General features: G+C 39.5%; 1 long non-coding RNA gene across 1 annotated transcript; it reads left to right on the top strand.

Annotated features, from left to right (window-relative positions):
* Positions 1-1,128: 1,128 nt before the first annotated feature.
* On the top strand, positions 1,129-21,290 carry LOC115436382 (uncharacterized). The gene is made up of 3 exons (XR_003937809.1): positions 1,129-1,141; positions 13,875-13,881; positions 21,173-21,290. It is a non-coding gene; the product is annotated as an uncharacterized LOC115436382 (long non-coding RNA).
* The last annotated feature ends 1,970 nt before the right edge of the window (positions 21,291-23,260 follow it).

The raw sequence follows: 23,260 nt of genomic DNA, 5'->3' as shown, positions 1-23,260 counted from the left end.
TGCGTGCACTGAGCGGGATGTGAGACGTCAAGAACTATGCGACATACGTACGTGAATCAAAATGATGTTTACATTGCACTTACTTTAACTCTCTTGTTGAATTCTGAGGTGACAAGTGGATTTCTGTTTAAAATTCATATCTGAGTCTATCAGATTATGTTTGTGTTTTGTCTGTGGGCTTTTTCTGACGATTCAATACATTTGTGTTGGCAAAAAGTGTTCTTAAATATATACTGGATACTTTGGAAATGGTTTCTTATTTATTTTTTGGGAAAATGGAGGACACTTCCCTCTTTTTTAATGTAGTGGATCAATTTTAGATTATACTGATGCTAATGTGTTTTGTTTTCATATCATATGCAAGTGAGTGGCCTTGACAAGAGGCTGTAGTGGTGCACTTGTAGTTCTACGAGCATTTACACATTTGTACATCAAAATGCATTTGATGATAGTTAGATATTGAAGTATGGGGTATATTTACATATATTCCTGGAACTTATTCTGTATTTTGCCAGATTATAGGGATCCTGGGGTTGTGATGATGGGGCCCTTGAATATTGTTGCCCAGGGAACAATGAAGTGTTAATCTGGCCCTGTATTAGAACCTTGTATAGAACATACATTTCTCTCTTTCACCCTAATATCATGCCTATAGAAATAACCTGGCGCCCTCTAGTGGCCTTATGCAGTAACAACATAAACATTCACTTCATTTCCCCTTAAATCCAAACTCCTTCAGTGTTAGAACCGTCAGACCTTCATAACTGTCTGCTTCATTTCACACATTTATTTACAGTTCAGACTCCAACCCAAACTTTATTATAAACGAGTTATCCCTCAGAAAATAAATGTCAATACTTAAGAAAATAACATCTCATCTTAAAGCATTGACTCAGAGGGGGTGAATACTTTTGCACACTGCACTTTTCAGTTCTTTATTTGTAAGAAAAAATAAAAAAATACAGTTGTGTATCATTTTCTTTCTGCTTCACAACTGTATGCCACTTTGTGTTGGTCTGTCACATTAAATTCCGATAAAATATATTTATGTTTGTGGTCGTATCGTGGCCTAATGTGGAAAAGTTCTAGGGGTACGAACACTTTTGTAAGCCACTGTTCCAACCCAGCGAACACGGAACCAGTCCTCAGAAAATTACCCAGAGCAGTCACAACGTTTATGTCTTCCACCACGATATTCTCACTTCAAAAATATACGGTTTACTGAACTGTGTAACTGGACCACTGTTAGGATTTAACACAGCTTTTATAGCAACACTTTCATGGTCGTGAATAAAATCTGTAAGAGCTCTGAACATTTCTATATGTATAAATGTATAAACCTGGGCTGTCAAACTCATGTTAGTTCAGTTCCATATTCAGCTAAATTTGATCTGCAGTGGGCCGAACCAGTAAAATAATAACAGAATAACCTATAAATAATGACAACTCCACATTTTTGTCTTTGTTTTAGTGTAAAAAAAATCCATTAAATTATGAAAATACTTACTTATATAAACTATCCAAAAAAAAAAAAAAAAAACCTAAAAAACTGAAATTTAAATAAAAAAAATGTAAGAAAATTTAGTGCAGTTTTAATAATATTCTTCCTCCACTTCTCATTAGTCCATGTGCATTCTGGATCAGATCTACAAAGACACTAAACACTGAGGAACAGGAAGAAAAGAGTTCAAACTGGACTGAATTTAATACAGACATTTCAGGTTGGACACATTTGTTCAGGTTATTCGCATTTTATTGTCACAGGATAGTTTGTAAATGTCAATATTTTCGTAATTTAATGTTATTTTTTGCACTAAAACAAAGAAAAAAATTGAAGTGGTTAATTCTAGATTTTTTTTGGCTTAATTCAAGATTTTTTTTTACTTAATTGAAGATTTTTTTTGGGCTTAATTGAAGATTTTTTGCTAAAGTTGAGGGTTTTTTTTTTGGCTTAATTCAAATTTTTTTTACTTAGTTGAAGATGTTTTTTTTTTTTTTTTTGCTTAATTCAAGATTTTTTTTACTTAATTGAAGATTTTTTTGAGGCTTAATTCAAGATTTTTTGCTAAAGTTGAGATTTTTTTTTTGGCTTAATTGAAGATTTTTTTTTTTTTTTTTTTTTTTTTTTTTTTTTTTTTTGCTTAATTCAAGATTTTTTGCTAAATTTGAGATTTTTTTTTTGGCTTAACTGAAGATGTTTTTTACTTAATTGAAGATTTTTTTTTTGCTTAATTCAAGATTTTTTGCTAAATTTGAGATTTTTTTTTTGGCTTAACTGAAGATGTTTTTTACTTAATTGAAGATTTTTTTTTTTTGCTTAATTCAAGATTTTTTGCTAAATTTGAGATTTTTTTTTTTTTTTGCTTAACTGAAGATGTTATTTTTTTTTTTTTTTTTTTTTTACCTAATTGAAGATCTTATTTTACTTAGTTGAAGATGGGGGGTTTTGGCTTCATTGAAGATTTTTTTGCTTAATTGAAGATTTTTTTTTGGCTTAATTCAAGATTTTTTGCTAAATTTGAGATTTTTTTTTTTTGGCTTAACTGAAGATGTTTTTTTTACTTAATTGAAGATTTTTTTTTTTTTTGCTTAATTGAAGATTTTTTGCTAAATTTGAGATTATTATTTTTTTTTTTTTGCTTAATTGAAGATGTTTTTTTTTTTTTTTTTTACTTAATTGAAGATTTTGGTTTTTTGGCTTAATTCAAGTTTTTTTTTCCTTAATTCAAGCTAAAAATTTTTTTTTGCTTAATTCAATTCAAGACTGTGGAATTTTTGCACTTTGCAAAAACATCCCAGGGGCCGAACTGGACCCTTTGGCGGGCCGCATTTGGCCCCCGGGCCGCATGTTTGACACCCCTGGTATAAAGTGTACAGTGAATGCATCTATGCCGTGGACACAAACATAACTGGAGCGCTGAAACTTGTTCCTTTATTCAAGTTTTTAACCCTTTTATACATGAATTATGAAAACCTTAAGCAAGATTTTTTGCCTGAGTGTTTTTATTCCTCTCTGGGCATGAAAAAAACAATGCGAGTGAATTTTTTTTTTTTTTTTAATGAACCTGAACATCCCCAGTTGAGGTCAGCCGCTCTGCACTTCCACTGGAAACAGTGTTGGTGGTGCACTGAGGGGAAAGCAGTAAGTCCATAAATAGAATATTATTTATTATTAATTATTTCTTTATCTTTGCTTTTGAATCCAATTTCCGTGACACTGGAGAGTCAGCTGATTTCAACAACTGTCCAAACAACTACTGAAACCATTCCAAATCCAAACTCAAACCACTTTCAACTTCAGAAACTCCTCATGTGAAATAATCGGATGTGAAACAGTCAGGTTTAGAGTCATAAAGAAATCGACTAAAACACATTATCTTACAAATTCCTACATGTTTGTGTTGCTCAGGTTCCTCTGTTTTGCCGCTCTCTCAGGTTTTTCTCTTCTGTTCTTTCATTTAATCAGTTCCTTTTTCCTGAATCTTTCGGTGTTTCCACGTTGTTTCACCTTGAACTGCTGTTGAACCGTCTCTGTTCTGTTTCCTTCTTGTATTTCCTCCACTCTTTTTCTGTCAGTCAACAGTTCCTTTCCATTTGTCCATGGGTATTTGTGTTTCCTGCACACATTCCATTCATTTTCCAGATAGAAGATGATTTAATTTACCGTCACATCCATTAAAGGAAGCAGCACAATAAACTCCCAAAAAATAGAAACCACCTCATGCCCATTCAAATTCTACTGTACTTTCCCCTTTTCGGCCTTGAAAAACCCTTTTGCACTTGAAATAATTTGCTTTTGTCGTTTCCAGGATGTTGTCATGTGACCGCTGTTCTGCCTTTTTTAAGATTCATCCATTTGTTCCAGATTTGAACACAGATAAAAAACAAGTGTTCAGAGAACACAAACCTCTGTCCAGCACCCTGAACGGTGTGCATGTGTGGATCGACTGTTTCTGTTTAAATTCAACAGTTTCCAGGTTGTTCCATACACAGAAACAGTTGAATCTGGTCCCAGTCATGTGTCTGTCCAATTAGATTCAACTCACATAAATATTAGTTGAGTTCTAATTTTAAATGTGTGGAAAATGGGATTTTCAATGTTAAATGTAAACGTCCACAGAGTCCACATTCCACAGTGGATGTGGACAATTTAGTTTCAGATACAAGAGACTGTTCTAAGCTACAGGTGGATCCAACTGGAGGAGAATCGGAGTCGTTTTGAATTTTTGATGAATTTTTGAAAATGTCTCAATGATGACAGATGGAAAACTGTAGATGTTGTGACCTTGCTGTGACCTTGAACTTTGGCCTACTGGGACCAAAATGGAAGGGAAGATTGGGGAAGATTTGGGAAAGATAGGTGGAAGAGTTTTACACTAAAGTTCCAAACAAACAAACAAACAAACAAAGCAAAGTGATCACAATACCTCCTGGCGGAGGTAACTAGAAAAAACAAGTGTAATTTTAACAATATTCTGCCTCAGTTTACCATTTACACATGTTCATTATAACTTACAGATCACAGTGGCTCTACAAATACACAAAACATTTAATAACATGCAGAATATTATTAAATTACACATATTTCTCTTAAGATATTTCAGGTTGTTTATATTTGTTCAGGTTTGGTAACATTTTTTTTTTTTTTTGCAAAATTATACTTTGTTTTAGAGTAAATACATGAAAATATTTACATTTACAAAGAGAAACTTTTGCAGTTGTCATTATTTCTATGTTCTTATGATCGTATTTGACTGGTCTGACCCACTTTAGATTGAACTGGTCTGAATGTGGAACCTGAACTAAAAGGATTGTTCATATTTTAGTTTAATTTTTTGCATTTCACAAATTGATCCTGTGGGCCGGACTGGACCCTTGGAGGGCCGGATTTGGCCCCGGGCCGCATGTTTGACACCTGTGTTCTGGGTGGTTCCGTCACATTCCAGTTCCTGTTCTTATCCAGTTGCTACCTGACTGGACTGCATTCTGCTCATTGTTTGCATTTCCATGGCGATGTCAGGAGTAAACACAGTCGTCTTCATCATTCATTTTCATTCCAAACAATGGCTCATTCAGATCAACTCCTCATTCCTCACATAACTCTGCTTCAGTGTCGGTGTCATTACTGTGTGCATAGTTTCATCTGACAAACGTGGGACGAACAAGTTCAGTGTTTTCATCCCATCATCGACCAGAACACCGTTCAGTTCAAGTTCCACATTCAGCCTAATATGAGCTGATGTGGGCCGGACCAGTACGATAATAACAATTTATAAAAAAAAGAAAATTACATTATGATAATGTTTACATGTACAAAGTTTCATTAAAAATCTGAAAAACATGAACAACCTGAAACGTCTTAAGAAAATAAGTACAATTTTAGCAATATTCTACAGAAGCTATTGCATTCACACAAAAAGTAAAATTCTGCTCTGTTTTTCCAAATTAACAAGATAATTATGTCGTAATTGCAAGAAAAAATAAGTTTAAGAAAATTCAGCTTTTTTCTGAATCAACGAGATACTGTTTTCTGGAAAAAAAAAAAAAAAATTCCGCTCTGTTTTTCTAAATTAACGAGATAATTATCTCGTAAATGCGAGAAAAAAGAAGTTAAAAAAAAAAAAAAAATTGGCTTTTTTCTGAATAAACAAGATAATGTTTTCTGAAAAAAATTTAATTCATCTCTGTTTTTCTGAATTAACGAGATAATTATTTTGTAAAAACAGAGCCAAATTTTATTTTTTTCAGAAAACAGTATCTCATTAATTCAGAAAAACAGAGCTGAATTTGTTTTTTTTGTGTGAATGGAATACACTTCTGTAATATTCAGCCTCTGTTTATCATTTATGCATGTACATTAGAACGTACAGACACAGTGGATCTACAAATACATACAAGATTTAATAACAGACTGAATATTGGTCCAATTACACTGACTTATTTGAAGACAGTTCATGTTGGTCAGATTTGTTGAAATGATCCTTTCACAAAAAAATGTGAATAGTTTTTAAATGTAAACATTTTCATGTAATTTTAATTTTTTATACAAAAAAAAAGAAAACATTGTAGTTGTCATAATTTACAGATCATTATGTTGCTCATTTCCTCAGACTGCTCTGGTCCTTGAACGCATCTCAGTGCTCATGGTGAGAACATTCTTGAGGTGGAGTATCATGAACTTATCCTGAACATGGAATGTGGAGTCAGACCACAGGTGGAGGTGTGGGTGAAGATACTCTGTATCGCCCAGTTTCTATAAAACTCCAAATAAACAAAGGTTGGAGAGAACAGGTGTACCTAATAAAGTGGCCAGTGAGTCAAAAAATAATACTGCAGTTCACAGGTGTCAAACATGCGGCCCAGGAGCCAAATCTGGCCCATTAAAGGGTCCAGTTCGGCCCTTGGGATGAATGTGTGAAATGTAAACATTACACTGAAGATATTAACAATCAAGGATGTTCAATCTAAAGTGGGTCAGACCAGTAAAATACTGTCATAATAACCTATAAATAATGAAAGGAAGATATTTTTTTTTTTGTTTTGTTTTGTTTTAGTGTCAAAAAAGTAAAACTACACAAAAAATGTTTACAATTACAGACTAACCTTTCGCAAAAAATATGAACAACCTAAACTGTCTTAAGAGAAGTGTGTTGTCTTTTAACAATATTCTGCCTGTTACTACATGTTTTGTGTGTTTGTAGATCCACTGTGATCTGTAAGTTTTAATGCACATGTATAAATGATAAATTAAGGTGTAATATTGTTAAAATTGCACTTATTTTTCTTAAGAATTGTCAGGTTGTTCATATTTGTTCATGTTATGTTCAAGTACGGTTCGTAGATGTAAAGATTTTCATTACGGAATTTGACTTTTTTCACTCAAAAACAGAGAAAACTTTGGAGTTGATATTATTTATAAGTTCTTATCCTATTATTTACATTATTTTACTGGTTCGGCCCACTTTAGATCTATTAGGCTGAATTTGGAACTGAACTAAAATGAGTTTGACAGCCCTGCTGTAGTACATGAATAAAACCTTGTTTATGGAGAAAAAAATATCAGCTATCACAAAATATCATGTCCTGTTTTTCCCTAAATTTTAGAAACATGTCAGTAATTATAATTTGAACACATTTTATTGAAACTGGTCCATTTCAGATTCAGCTTCCAAAATTTCACTGGTAGAAATTTGTTCTTTTTGCACCATTTAGGTCAGTTTATCAAAAATAGTTACAGTTCTGGCTTTAATTACTGTCATTTTGGGTGTTTTTAAGAACTTTCAAGTCACATTTTACTGTAAGATTTAAATATCTGCAATATAGTTCAAAATAAAACAAATAAGAAGTGAAAAAAAACAAAAAACCAAAGTCCCATTCTTGTTTTTAAACTGACTGACAGTCCAGACTTGTGGTTTGTGGGTTTGTGGGCTGAACCTGCTTCCTGTTCATAACCCCTCCCTCCTTTCCAGTCCAGTCCAGTTAGTTCCAGTTCCTGGTTCTGTTTGGACACCAGGGGGCGCACTGGTCCGGTCCTAACCCTGACCTGCACATGCGCAGTGCTGCTCTGTGTCCGTGCCCTACGTGCTGTATGTGCATTCCTCCTGTTTTCAACCTGATGTAAACAGTGTGAATGTGTTCTGCTCACACATGGAACACACGCTGTGAACAGACACTGATCCAGTCACTGTTGAACTGGTTCCACATTCAGCCCATTAGGATCTGAACTGGGCCAGACCAGTACCATAAGAATAGAAAAAAAAACAAAGTACTGTTACATAATGAAAGTGTTTACATCTATGAACATATCATCAACCCCCTCATGCATGAATTATAAGAACCTTAGTCAATATTTTTTCTGGAGTGTTTTTATTCCTCTTTAGTGTGAAAAAAACAATGCAAGTGAAATGTTTTTATGAACCTGTTTTTCATGAAGTTACAAAAATGTCATCTCAGCTGGACACCATGTGTTTAATTTTTGAAGCAAACACACATTTATTTAAAACCCATCATTAGAAAGTGATGTACTGTATGAAAACTGTGAAATAAAAACATTTTTAACCCTCTGGTGTCTGGGTGTGCCTTTTAGGCACACTTTGCACTTCATGTTAAAAAACTTCATATTATTTTTCACAATTTAAATAAGGTTAGAATTCAAAAGTTGTTCATTTTTGCATGATCTTTAAAATTCTGTCCACCAACTAAACTGTGCACATTGTAAACAAAAGAAAATGACCAGACTAGCATCTGTCTGACAAGTGTGCATAAAACGCACTATTTCTAACATTTGATCTGTATGATTAGGGCTGACCTGGATTTACAAAAATAAAATCAAATTAGAGCAGAAAAATAAATCAATATATGATATTTAATAGTTTGATTTATAGGTGTGCATTTTACGCACACTTGGTGATAGATGCTTGTATTTTTGAACATTTGACCTAGTGCCAAATATAATAATAATGCAGATTAACCAAAGTTGGAGTTAATCACTGACATATGCCAGGATGAAAAAATCTAATAATATGTGATCCACTTTTTATGTAGTATACTGAAAAAAATAATTTTTTTTTGTTTTTTGCATCAAAAAATGGTTTGTTTACATTACAAACACAGCATTTAAAGGGTTAAAATACGTGACAATTATTGAGTATTTGGTATTTTTGTTTACGGCTCAAGTTGATGAAATAGAAAAAAGTGTAAAAGAATTAAAAACAAACTGTATGAAACATTGTTTGACATGATTCCACAGTGTGCTAAAAAGGCACACTTGGTGCTTAGTGAGGGCCTTGGTGGACAGGATACCAGAGGGTTAATGCTGCTGATGCTGTTGTCTCACATTTTAGTGAACTCTAATACTAGTTATTACTCACTTCATGGAGATAATATGCAAAAAAAACCTTTTTGTTTCAGAAAACTGTCACAGTCTAATAACAATTTGCAACTGACTTACACTCAAACATGTTCATGCAGAGCAGGTTTATCAAGAACCGCAAAGTTACAGTACTGGTCTGAATGTCAGGGTATTATTATGGGATGGTGCATGAGTGTCCACTGTGTTGGCTGATATGGAACTAAAACAACCAAACCCATGAATATACAAGAGAACAGCTGCAGAAGAACTGACCACTGGAGTGACCACTGGAGTGACCACTGGAGTGACCACTGTGCATGAAAGGGTTAACATCAGTGTCAACTCTGTTTGTTTAAGGTTTTGCTTTAAAAAATAATTATCAGATATGTTTTATTATTAACAAACTTATTACCAGCTGTGTCCTAACTACCATTCTCCCTAAATGACATTTCAGAGTATTTCATTCATTTGTATGTTGTATGTTTACAGAAAATGCACACCCTCGCAAGCAACATGTCAATTAAATGTGTTGATATTTTTACTCCAAAACAAAAAGTTTTTTATCTAATCAGACCAAAAATTGACTTAATGGATTTAGAGACACAATACCTCAAAGGAAAAACAATCTTTTAAATTGTTTGACATTTGTTAATTTTATGCATTCGACCCAATTTGTCTGCAACAGAGTTGACAGATTGTTCTGTGACTACATTGTTTTTCATGTTAAAGTTTTAAATGTTACAGGTTTAAGCTCAGCAGATACTAGAAAAGTTCAATTTAAAGTGTGTTCTATGAAATACAAAAGTTTCATGAAACAAACAAAAAAAAACCCTCCCAAATTTTGTTTTCCTTCTCCATGTGAAATGTACCCACAACTCTAAAATGAGCCGCATGCGTTTGACAAAAACTGATTCAGTGACGGTTGAACTGGAGGACGTTTGGGTCTGTAAGGGTTAAAGGTGAACGTTTGGGTCTGTAAGGGTTAAAGGTGGACGTTTGGGTCTGTAAGGGTTTAAAGGTGAACGTTTGGGTCTGTAAGGGTTAAAGGTGGATGTTTGGGTCTGTAAGGGTTAAAGGAGGACGTTTGGGTCTGTAACGGTTAAAGGTGGATGTTTAGGTCTGTAAGGGTTAAAGGTGGACGTTTGGGTCTGTAAGGGTTAAAGGTGGACGTGTGGGTCTGTAAGGGTTAAAGGTGGACGTTTGGGTCTGTAAGGGTTAAAGGTGGACGTGTGGGTCTGTAAGGGTTAAAGGTGGACGTGTGGGTCTGTAAGGGTTAAAGGTGGACGTTTAGGTCTGTAAGGGTTAAAGGTGGACGTTTGGGTCTGTAAGGGTTAAAGGTGGACGTGTGGGTCTGTAAGGGTTAAAGGTGGACGTTTAGGTCTGTAAGGGTTAAAGGTGGACGTTTGGGTCTGTAAGGGTTAAAGGTGAACGTTTGGGTCTGTAAGGGTTAAAGGTGGACGTTTGGGTCTGTAAGGGTTAAAGGTGGACGTTTGGGTGTTTAAGGGTTAAAGGTGGACGTTTGGGTCTGTAAGGGTTAAAGGTGGACGTTTGGGTCTGTAAGGGTTAAAGGTGGACGTTTGGGTCTGTAAGGGTTAAAGGTGGACGATTGGGTCTGTAAGGGTTAAAGGTGAACGCTTAGGTCTGTAAGGGTTAAAGGTGGACGTTTGGGTCTGTAAGGGTTAAAGGTGGACGTTTGGGTCTGTAAGGGTTAAAGGTGGACGTTTAGGTCTGTAAGGGTTAAAGGTGGACGTTTGGGTCTGTAAGGGTTAAAGGTGAACGCTTAGGTCTGTAAGGGTTAAAGGTGGACGTTTGGGTCTGTAAGGGTTAAAGGTGGACGTTTGGGTCTGTAAGGGTTAAAGGTGAACACTTAGGTCTGTAAGGGTTAAAGGTGGACGTTTGGGTCTGTAAGGGTTAAAGGTGGACGTTTAGGTCTGTAAGGGTTAAAAGTGGACGTTTAGGTCTGTAAGGGTTAAAGGTGGACGTTTGGGTCTGTAAGGGTTAAAGGTGGACGTTTGGGTCTGTAAGGGTTAAAGGTGGACGTTTGGGTCTGTAAGGGTTAAAGGTGGACGTTTGGGTCCTGTAAGGGTTAAAGGTGGACGTTTTGGGTCTGTAAGGGTTAAAGGTGGACGTTTGGGTCTGTAAGGGTTAAAGGTGGACGTTTGGGTGTTTAAGGGTTAAAGGTGGACGTTTGGGTCTGTAAGGGTTAAAGGTGGACGTTTGGGTCTGTAAGGGTTAAAGGTGGACGTTTGGGTCTGTAAGGGTTAAAGGTGGACGTTTGGGTCTGTAAGGGTTAAAGGTGGACGTTTGGGTCTGTAAGGGTTAAAGGTGGACGTTTAGGTCTGTAAGGGTTAAAGGTGGACGTTTGGGTCTGTAAGGGTTAAAGGTGAACGCTTAGGTCTGTAAGGGTTAAAGGTGGACGTTTGGGTCTGTAAGGGTTAAAGGTGGACGTTTGGGTCTGTAAGGGTTAAAAGTGGACGTTTAGGTCTGTAAGGGTTAAAGGTGGACGTTTGGGTCTGTAAGGGTTAAAGGTGGACGTTTGGGTCTGTAAGGGTTAAAGGTGGACATTTGGGTCTGTAAGGGTTGAAGAGAACTGACCCTTCAGTCTTAGTTTATAGAGACATTCTCTGGAGGGTTTTTATTTTAAAATAAGATTTTAAAAAAAGACACAAAAAAGAAACCAATCTTCAGTCAGATGTGTTTCAAGGAGAATGTACTTGTTTAAGTCTACACATTAAGTTTTCATATGGTTTTATGACATTGTAATGACTCTATTCATTCATTTATTTATTTATTTCTAGGTCCAGCTGTCTAATCCAGTCCAAATATTTTGAGGGTAAACTCTTCCTGTGTCCTCCATCCTCATCCTCTGACAGTGGAGCTGGTTTTATACCAGATATTGTTTTAAATTCGTTGTAATATCTCAGTGGGGTTCAGAACAAGAGGAACATTCCTGGAACAAAAATAATCTGAACAAGATTAAGTCTGAATGAGTAAATAAATCTAAAAATGATCTTTCAACATAAATATTCCAAATTCACGTCAGTTTATCTACATCAGATGTTCATTTGTTTTCAGTGAACTGCAAAAATCAAACTCTGTCCAAGTGTGTTTGTCTCATTTCTAGTCCAAATATCTCATCACACTTAAAATGACACGGAATCACTTAATCATTTTTTTTTTTTTTTTCTGAATTCAAACAAAAAAAAAAAAAAGAAAAGAAAAAGAAAAACCTCAGCCAATGGAACAAGTGAAAATGATCTTGGTCAGATGAGTGTAAATCAGATTTTGCAGCTCCATAGTCTGTACACCAGTTCTTCTGTCTGACTGAACAGTTCTTCTGTCGGACTGAACAGTTCTTCTGTCGGACTGAACAGTTCCTCTGTCTGACTGAACAGTTCCTCTGTCCGTCTGAACAGTTCTTCTGTCTGACTGAACAGTTCTTCTGTCCGTCTGAACAGTTCCTCTGTCTGTCTGAACAGTTCTTCTGTCGGACTGAACAGTTCTTCTGTCGGACTGAACAGTTCTTCTGTCGGACTGAACAGTTCTTCTGTCGGACTGAACAGTTCTTCTGTCGGACTGAACAGTTCCTCTGTCTGTCTGAACAGTTCTTCTGTCGGACTGAACAGTTCTTCTGTCGGACTGAACAGTTCCTCTGTCTGACTGAACAGTTCTTCTGTCTGTCTGAACAGTTCTTCTGTCTGTCTGAACAGTTCTTCTGTCGGACTGAACAGTTCTTCTGTCTGACTGAACAGTTCTTCTATCCGTCTGAACAGTTCCTCTGTCTGTCTGAACAGTTCTTCTGTCGGACTGAACAGTTCTTCTGTTGGACTGAACAGTTCCTCTGTCTGACTGAACAGTTCTTCTGTCGGACTGAACAGTTCCTCTGTCTGACTGAACAGTTCTTCTGTCTGACTGAACAGTTCTTCTGTCGGACTGAACAGTTCCTCTGTCTGACTGAACAGTTCTTCTGTCTGTCTGAACAGTTCTTCTGTCGGACTGAACAGTTCCTCTGTCTGACTGAACAGTTCTTCTGTCGGACTGAACAGTTCTTCTGTCAGACTGAACAGTTCCTCTGTCTGACTGAACAGTTCTTCTGTCTGTCTAAACAGTTCTTCTGTCTGTCTGAACAGTTCTTCTGTCTGTCTGAACAGTTCCTCTGTCCGACTGAACAGTTCTTCTGTCTGTCTGAACAGTTCTTCTGTCTGACTGAACAGTTCTTCTGTCGGACTGAACAGTTCTTCTGTCTGTCTGAACAGTTCTTCTGTCTGACTGAACAGTTCCTCTGTCTGTCTAAACAGTTCTTCTGTCTGTCTGAACAGTTCTTCTGTCTGTCTGAACAGTTCCTCTGTCCGACTGAACAGTTCTTCTGTCTGTCTGAACAGTTCTTCTGTCTGTCTGAACAGTTCTTCTGTCTGACTGAACAGTTCTTCTGTCAGTGACTCTGTCAGATTTGAAGTGGGATCAGATATGTGGACCAGAAATGAGACCCATGCACTGGGTCAGATGGAGGTGTTGTCAGGCTGTTGGTTGTGGATCTGGATCTGAAACTGAAGCAGATCCACTGGAGCTCTGTCATCGTCCTGTTCTGACTCATGCTTTGACCCTGAACACGTTATAAAAGATTCAAGGGTTCATTTGAGCTGACGTTTGGATCCAACATGTACAGGCTGGAGCATCCATAAAGCTGATTGGTTAATGACTGATGATGACATGTGATCAAAGGTTAAAGTGAGTTAAAGGGGGTTAAAGGTGGTTAAAGGTGGTTAAAGGGGGTTAAAGGGGGTTAAAGGCGGTTAAAAGGGGTTTAAAGGGGGTTAAAGGTGGTTAAAGTGGGGTTAAAGGTGGTTAAAGGTGGTTAAAGGTGGTTAAAGTGGGTTAAAGGTGGTTAAAGGTGGTTAAAGGTGGTTAAAGTGGGTTAAAGGTGGTTAAAGGTGGTTAAAGTGGGTTAAAGGGGTTAAAGGTGGTTAAAGGGGGTTAAAGGGGGTTAAAGGGGGTTAAAGTGGGTTAAAGGTGGTTAAAGGAGGTTAAAGGTGGTTAAAGTGGGTTAAAGGTGGTTAAAGTGGGTTAAAGGTGGTTAAAGTAGGTTAGAGGTGGTTAAAGTGGGTTAAAGGTGGTTAAAGTAGGTTAAAGTGGGTTAAAGGGGGTTAAAGGTGGTTAAAGGGGGTTAAAGTAGGTTAAAGTGGGTTAAAGGGGGTTAAAGGGGTTTAAAGGTGGTTAAAGGGGGTTAAAGGGGGTTAAAGGGGGTTAAAGTGGGTTAAAGGTGGTTAAAGGTAGGTTTAAAGGTGGTTAAAGGAGGTTAAAGGGGGTTAAAGGTGGTTAAAGGAGGTTAAAGGGGGTTAAAGGTGGTTAAAGGGGGTTAAAGTGGGTTAAAGATGGTTAAAAGATGGTTAAAGGGAATTAAAGTGAGTTAAAGGTGGTTAAAGTGGGTTAAAGGTGGTTAAAGTGGGTTAAAGGTGGTTAAAGGTGGTTAAAGATGGTTAAAGGGGGGTTAAAGATGGGTTAAAGTGGGTTAAAGGTGGTTAAAGGGGGTTAAAGTGGGTTAAAGGTGGTTAAAGGTGGTTAAAGATGGTTAAGTGGGTTAAAGGTGGTTAAAGGGGGTTAAAGGTGGTTAAAGGGGGTTAAAGGTGGTTAAAGGGGGTTAAAGGGGTTAAAGGGGGTTAAAGATGGTTAAAGGGGTTTAAAGGGGGTTAAAGGTGGTTAAAGGTGGTTAAAGGGGTTAAAGGTGGTTTAAAGGTGGTTAAAGGGGGTTAAAGGGGTTAAAGGTGGTTAAAGGGGTTTAAAGGTGGTTAAGGGGGTTAAAGGTGGTTAAAGGGGGTTAAAGGTGGTTAAAGGGGGTTAAAGGTGGTTAAAGGGGGTTAAAGGGGTTAAAGATGGTTAAAGGGGGTTAAAGGGGGTTAAAGGAGGTTAAGGGGGTTAAAGGTGGTTAAAGGGGGTTAAAGGAGGTTAAAGGGGGTTAAAGGGGGTTAAAGGGGGTTAAAAGGTGGGTTTAAAGGGTTAAAGATGGTTAAAGGTGGTTAAAGGGGTTAAAGATGGTTAAAGGGGTTTAAAGGGGGTTAAAGGGGGTTAAAGATGGTTAAGGGGTTAAAGGGGGGTTAAAGATGGTTAAAGGGATTTAAAGGGGGTTAAAGGTGGTTAAAGGGGTTTAAAGGGGGTTAAAGATGGTTAAAGGGGGTTAAAGGAGGTAAAAGGTGGTTAAAGGGGGTTAAAGATGGTTAAGGGGTTTAAAGGTGGTTAAAGGGGGTTAAAGATGGTTAAAGGGGGTTAAAGGGGGTTAAAGGTGGTTAAAGGGGTTAAAGATGGTTAAAGGGGGTTAAAGGGGGTTAAAGGTGGTTAAAGGGGGTTAAAGATGGTTAAAGGGATTTAAAGGGGTTAAAGGTGGTTAAAGGGTTAAAGGTGGTTAAAGGGGTTTAAAGGGGTTAAGGGGGTTAAAGTGTTAAGGGGGTTAAAGGGTTAAAAGGGAGTTAAAGGGGCTTAAGGTGGTTATTAAAGGGGGTTAAAGAGTGGTTAAAGGGGTTTTAAAGGGGGTTAAAGGTGGTTAAAGGGGGTTAAAGGGGTTAAAGGGGTTAAGGGGGTTAAAGGTGGTTATAGGGGGTTAAAGGGGCTTAAAGGTGGTTAAAGGGGGTTAAAGGTGGTTATAGGGGGTTAAAGGGGCTTAAAGGTGGTTAAAGGGGTTAAAGGGGGTTAAAGGGGGTTAAAGGTGGTTAAAGGGGTTAAAGGTGGTTAAAGGGGGTTAAAGGTGGTTAAAGGGGTTAAAGGTGGTTATAGGGGGTTAAAGGGGCTTAAAGGTGGTTAAAGGGGGTTAAAGGGGGTTAAAGGGGGTTAAAGGTGGTTAAAGGGCTTAAAGGGGGTTAAAGGGGGTTAAAGGGGGTTAAAGGGGGTTAAAGGTTCAATAATCCACTGGTGGAGGTATTTCCAGGTGGATTCAAAGGTCTGTTGTGGACCAGAACTCATCTTCTGTGGAGTCGATGGAAAAACTGCACGAGGAGGAAAACACTGTTCAGGTCCAGAAGAAGATCCTGTGATTGTGACAGACGTTCAGCCTCTTTATTGGTCATCACCACAGACCATGTAACATCTGAGGAAACAGCTGATTTTACTTGAAAATAGTGACAGAAAAATGCAGTAAACGTCAGCGTTTTGTGGTTTTCTGCTCCAATTATAAAATATGAGTGGAGTCACAGGGTCATAAGACGAAGGCTGTGTCATGTGACCCTGTCATCACTGCACTGACCAAACAACATGCATGTGTTTATTATGGTTTTTAGTGCTGTATGACACAATATTCACAGAAAGTGTTCATTATGTGTATGGATTTGTTGTGTAATACACTGGACGTAGGGATTTATTTATTTTTTATGTCACCTGTGTTCATTATATTTCATATTTGTTCATATTCTCAAATGTTTTTAATCTTTAAAAGTTTCAGTTTAACCTGTTGGAGGAACAGGATAATATGTGAATATTTGTGAATGTGCTGGTGATGCAGTACATGTAATTTACCACCAGCAGAGTGTCAATGTGACAGCCAATCAATAAGGGATCAATAATGTAAAGCACATTGGATGCCTTGAAAACTTCTTCAGAAATCTAATCCATTATTATTATTATTATTATTATTATTGAACTTACTAAACAGATGTAGATGACATCCTCCAAACTCTGAACCCTTTCATGCTTGAATTATGAAAAAAAGGATCTACACTTTTTTTAGTTTGATTTTATTTCTCAAAATTAGGCTAAAGTTGAAATGCATTATTTATTTATTTTTTTTTTAATATGGTTTTATTCAGAAGATATTTTCCCTCCTCAGACCCAGGAAAGAAAAAGTTTAGACAGATTTTTATTCAATAATTGTCAATATTGGAAACATGATCCTTTAGTTCATTGTGTGTCTGAGGGTCTATACAGACTGAACCCGTGTGGTCTGGACTAGATTATCTTTAGAACCCTTTGGAACATCAGTTCAACTATGGGTCCACATGTGGACATCAGACATGAAAGGGTTAAAGTCAAAGTGTGAAGTCTGTTGTGTGCAAACACACCTGTTATTACATAACTTATAGGTGTGGTGTTCGTTAATACCAACTCTGTAACTCATGTGAGTCTGACTTTACTTTATGAAACACTGACATTGTTTTATGTTTTGTGTATATTTATAATTTCATTCCTGATGAATGAGGGTCCGCCCAGGCCTCAAGGGGGTCCTCAGTAATACTGGATCCAGGGGGTCATCAGTAATACTGGATCCAGGGGGCCCACCACCTCAGTGCCCTGTCAGTCATTGGTCACATTATGGATCTACTAAAAATTTGCATGTGTTAAAATGTGTCAAACTCATTGCACATGCAAAAAAATGTCCAAACTGATTTACTAACAGCGTGCACTAAAGGTTGCATCTTTCAAAGGTGCAAAATAGCGCGCCTGCATCCAGTTAGTACATTTACCACAATGAATATGAAATATGGGGCGTTTACATGCAATTGTGTGTGTACTGGGAGGAGAAAATGTAAATATTTAAATTTTGCACAAGCAAAGTCATTTATCAAACCTGACAGAAATTTTGCTGATAGAAACTGTGTCTATATTTAACACGTCTCAAAAGGAGGTGAGAATGAGTTGGATGTGTAATTACACACATGGAATTGGTTAGGAGACATCCAAATGATGAAACGAGATGCAGAGAACGCATTTTTCAACCTTGTGTGAACATTTTTGGAGTGACAAAAGAAAAAATAGAGACGTATGCCACTGCCGCCACCGGGACCTTAGTAGATCCAGCCCTGTTTCTGTTCACTTTTCCATCTAAACAAAAGGTCACAGACGCCTGATGTCAGTCTGCATCCACATGAGTCCAGCTGGACATCAGTGAAACCAGGGTCAGGAGGCAGGTGTCCTATCAACAGAATATACATGAGGAAAGGAAAGGAAAGGAAAGCAGGTCCTAAGGGGCTCCTGGGGGACAGTCCAGGGCAGTTGGAGGCCCTCTGGTGGTCAGTGGGGGTTTAGTTTGTGTGTGCCTTTGTCTGTACGTGGTCTAAACAAACCCAGTCCAGTTTCAGAACACACTCCTGTTCTGTGGATTCTGTGGTAAATACGTACATTTCCTGAACTGCACAGGAGGATCCTTCCACTAGTGCTGCATCATAATCCAGTTCTTTAAAAGGAGAGCTCATATGAGGACTGTGTGAGGTCACAGCAAACTGGAGCTGCAACAAGTACTCAAGTAATTCAAGTAATTTGAGTAATCTGAGTATACAAATCCTCAAATCATTTTTTCTGCCTCAAGTATTGGTTTAATTATTAATCTGGTTTCAGCAGTCCCTTGCGTTCCGCCTCAGGGATCGTTTTCTACACGGACCGTAAACAGTGACGCACATGACTCAGAGTTAAAACACTGGTTCCATGGAAGAAAGTGAGGAGAGCGTCAGCAAAAGACCAAAGATGTCCAAAGTCTGGGATCACTTTAAACAGAAAGGAACAGAGAATGTGGTGTAATGTGTGTGAGGACTCAGCTGAAGGTCAGCGCCGTCTGCCTCTGAACAGCAGAAGAACATGAACCCATTAACATGAACCCACCAACAGAAACTGCAGCAGCTGATTACAACAGAGGCTTTAATAAGGAGTCTTCATGATGGCCTCCATGATGAAATCTGATTACTCCATTAATCACTGAAATATTCAGTAGAATACTCGACTTCAAAAACAATGGCTAGTGCAGCCCTAGAGCAAACCTGACCCTTCTGCACAGAAGTAGGATCAGTTCACTGAATCTAACTGAATGTTTGTGTCAGAGGTATCAGACAGGAGGTCAAAGGTCACAGTTCACCTTTAACCAACACAAAAATGGGTCTTGTCTTTGTCCCTTGTCTACAGGAGACAAAGTGAACCGTGAACCTTGAATGGTTCCAGTTCATCTGTGAGTTCAGGTGAATGTTGGTTCCACATTTGAGGACGTTCCCTCCTGGTGTCTGAGAAATACCAAGAACATGGACAGAATGAGGTCACAGCATCCTTGACCTTTCACCTTTGGCCAATACAACAGGTTTAAATTCATCCTTGTGTGAAAGTCTGGAACACCTTCTCAAACAGAATGTTTTTCCCTAGATTTTGTGCCGTTCTGTCATGTTTTTAACTGAGATATGATTAAAGGTAACAGAGGTAGAACCGACTCAGATGAACAGCAGACACATGAGAAGAATGACAACAGCAAGGAAGTCTGTTCATGTACGAGGAGAGAGGGAAGAAGGAAGAGGAGAAGAGGAGAGAGGGAAGAGGAGAAAGGAGAGAGGGAAGAAGGAAGAGGAGAAGAGGAGAGAGGGAAGAGGAGAAAGGAGAGAGGGAAGAGGAGAAAGGAGAGAGGGAAGAAGGAAGAGGAGAAGAGGAGAGAGGGAAGAGGAGAAAGGAGAGAGGGAAGAAGGAAGAGGAGAAGAGGAGGAGAAAGGAGAGAGGGAAGAGGAGAAAGGAGAGAGGGAAGAAGGAAGAGGAGAAGAGGAGAGTGGGAAGAGGAGAAAGGAGAGAGGGAAGAGGAGAGAGGGGAGAGGAGAAAGGAGAGAGGGAAGAGGAGAGAGGAGAGAGGGAAGAGGAGAGAGGAAAGAGGAGAGAGGAGAGAGGAAAGAGGAGAGAGGAAAGAGGAGAAAGGAGAGAGGAGAGAAGGAAGAGGAGAGTGGGAAGAGGAGAGAGGGGAGAGGAGAAAGGAGAGAGGGAAGAGAAGAAAGAGGAGAGATGAAAAAGGGAGGAGTTGAGTGGCTGGTGTTCATTTGTCTTCTTGTGTCTTCACACCTGCTGCTTTTGGTTTTTTTAACCAAACTGATTGACCCCGCCCCTGACTTTTCTGTCCAATGGCAGTGCAGTTGGTCACATGTGTGCTTCTGTTTACAAATGTTGGTCCATTAGTAAAAGTGGAATAAGAATGTGAGTGAACCAAATGTAAAAACTGCAGTCCACTGAGGATCCAAAGCAGATAAACGGAGCTCAGGACTGTCCAGGTGTGCAGGCAGACCAAGACTGAAACACAGGTTAGAGCAGAACGTGGAGGTATCGCTTCTGAAGATGAGATCACTTTTCTGAGGCATGAAAATACTTTTCCTTTTAGAAAAAAGGAACAGAAACAAGGCTTACTTATGTTTTTTTCAGTACTGATATCAGTCAGTGTCAGTACATCAAAACGAAATCGAAGGTTCAAAAGGAGTTGATATGAAATGAAAGTTTCAGACAAAGCTTCTACAACAAAGAAAAAAGAATAATGGTTCAGACGTGTGTGGACAGAACCCAGTGGAACGGCAGAAACAGACGAACGGAACCAGGCTGGGGATGAAAAGGTCCAGACGGAAACTATGATGAAATGAAGAAGAAAAAAAAAAGAACAGAATGTAAAAATACAAAGCACAGAAAACAGAACAGTCCATGAATGAAAGGAAAACACAAACTATCACAACTAATGATAAAAGTGGATTCTCTGTCTGACTCTGGTTCTGGTTCTGGTCCTGGCTCTGGTTCTAACTCTGGTTCTGGTACTGACTCTGGTTCTAGTTCTGGTCCTGGTTCTGGTTCCGGTTGTGACCCTGTGAGTCCGTTCCAGTGCTGGTCTGGCTCAGTTAAAGCTGAATGGGTAAAAGCTGAATGAGTCCAGACGTGGTTCACGGTCACATGGTGGATCTCCTTCTCTTTGTCCCTGAACCACATGGCCCTCCTTTGTCCCACACACTGGGATCTGATTTCCCACTCGTCTTTGATGTCTCCTCCTCCCACGCTTCCATGCCTCCTCTGCCCCCTCCCCTCCCCTCCCCCCAGCCCTCCCACACACTCACACTGGCTCTGGCCTTCTGCCTGTTGGAAACCCAATACATACTGCAGCTGGAGACGAGCGCTGCCCATGAGCCCATGAGCAAACTGCACTGAAATACAACAGGTCACACCTGAAAAGACAACACACACACGAGGACACACACACACGTCCTCTGGTTTCTGTCCTCTGTCTTTTGTTCAGGGTGCTGAGGACATGGAGCTGATGTGTGGAGGGATCAGACTTTAAGATGAGGGTCAAGATTTCTGAGGTATCACAGAGATGAAAACCAGACCAGGCTGATGGGGGGGGGGTCCAGGTGGGGACAGGAGTTTAAGACTGAAAGGGGATTGACTAGTGTCAGATGAGTACAGATGGGGGAGGGGGGGGGGGTCCTTTTAGAGTCATATGTGGGTTTTGTTTCGTTCTTCGTCAACAGTGAGACCTGTTTTTTGTCCCTGAAGTGTTTTCTTTGTCTTTCATTGACTGGAGTTTAACATGAGGCCAACAGAACTGAACAGAACCATGGTCTGGAGCAGAACACCATCAGAACTGGAGAAGAACACCATCAGAACCAGAGCAGAACACCATCAGAACTGGAGAAGAACACTATCAGAACCAGAGCAGAACACCATCAGAACTGGAGAAGAACACCATCAGAACTGGAGAAGAACACCATCAGCACCAGAGCAGAACACCATCAGAACTGGAGAAGAACACCATCAGAACCAGAGCAGAACACCATCAGAACTGGAGAAGAACACTATCAGAACCAGAGCAGAACACTGTCAGAACCAGAGCAGAACACTGTCAGAACCAGAGCAGAACACCATCAGAACCAGAGCAGAACACCATCAGAACTGGAGAAGAACACTATCAGAACCAGAGCAGAACACCATCAGCACCAGAGCAGAACACCATCAGAACTGGAGAAGAACACCATCAGAACCAGAGCAGAACACCATCAGAACCAGAGCAGAACACCGTCAGAACCGGAGCACATGGTGGGTGGGGTCTATGAAGCTGATCAGCTGTGCAGTGGGAGGGGCTTGGACCAGAACAACAGACTAAACCCAGAACACATCCTTTTGTGTTCTGGAAAAACTCTGAATAGATGGAATCCAAAACTGAAGTCCCAACAGTGAAACGACACAGAGTTCATTAGAAGTTTAGGACGAACAAAAGCTTCACATGTGGAACCTAAAGGACCAGTGTGTGGGACCCTCAGACCACAGAAACTAAAGCAGCCATGACTTCCCTCCTTGCTTCAATTTTGTGAAGCATAATATTTACATTCATGTGACCTAAATTTCCATATGGGCTGTGTATGGGGTGGGGTGGGGGGTGTGGGGGGGGATAATCCATCTTAACCGTTGCTGTGCATCTCCATCTAATTTATACCGAAAAACAACATGTGGTATGTAAAGCATCCCTTTGATTGCATTGTTGTGGGGGCTTCTGGTGTCACAGAAGGTGGGGGCCCCCATCCTACCAGGGACCGCCAACCAGACTGCCGGGGTCAGGGGTCCTCTTCCCGCACACAGCCGATACCCTATTGAGGAGGACCGGGAGGCCCCGCCCCCCACCGACTGCAGCGGCGTCCTTCCTGCAGCCGGGCTGATGTCAGGGCCCAGGAATGTGGAAAACATAGCACACACTGGGGGGCCTTGTTCTGCAGCTCCACACAGCCTGGGCCTCAATCCAAACCACATGCCACACACACAGACCAAATGAGGGGGGGGCTGTGAAAAGCACTCACTGCAGTCTGCCAGGAGGGTGTGGGAATGTGGACGGAGCTGAAGGAGGACTTAAAGGGTGTCCACTGGACGCACAAAACACACAAAATACACAAAAAATGAACCGACAAAACACACAAAACAAGCAAAACACACAAAACACACAAAACACTAAAAACGCACACAACGCACAAAACGTGCAACAGGCACAACCCAGGTACCATTTCCTGAACTGTGTGATGTTCTGGACCCTCTGGTGCAGAGGGGTTTTGTGTCAGACTGCAGTGGAAGCTCAGCTTCCTCTAAAATCACTCACATGAAATGCTCAAATCTGTTCAGGTGTGTTGACATTTCATTGACTCCAAATGTGTTCAAACACGTTCATCTCAGACGAGTTCGTTCAGAATCAGTTTTATCCCAAATCACATAACATAATTTCAACATTTTCTTGTTTCAGTTCCATAATTTAATCATTTCTGGTTCCAGTTTAATGTTGTTTTGTAGATAGTTCAATCAGTCATACTGTTTCCTAGGTCGGAGTGAACTATCAGTCCCTGGAAAAGACGCCTACTGTGTACGAGAAGGACGCTGAGCATTTTCTGAAAAAGGAACGGAGGGTCGAATTTATGTTTAAATAACTTGACAATTTTTTTGATGTAAGCCGACAATGAGCTTCCCCTGTCTGAAAGACCAGCAGCCGCCTCTGCTCTGGCACTTCCTCCACTAAAGCCAGTGTCTACTGGACAGAACCAACTAGAACCACCTGATCTGAGGACAGGGCCACAGGGGAGACCACTGGACTGAACAGGACCACCAGGACCACATGAACAGGACTAAAACATCCAGGACCATATGAACAGGGACAAAACCACCAGGACCACATGAACAGGA

This window comes from Sphaeramia orbicularis, chromosome 16 (genome assembly GCF_902148855.1).
Source record: "Sphaeramia orbicularis chromosome 16, fSphaOr1.1, whole genome shotgun sequence".
NCBI lineage: Eukaryota > Metazoa > Chordata > Actinopteri > Kurtiformes > Apogonidae > Sphaeramia > Sphaeramia orbicularis.
The sequence above is the reverse complement of the archived record's forward strand: the minus strand, read 5'-3'. Positions and strand labels throughout refer to the sequence as shown.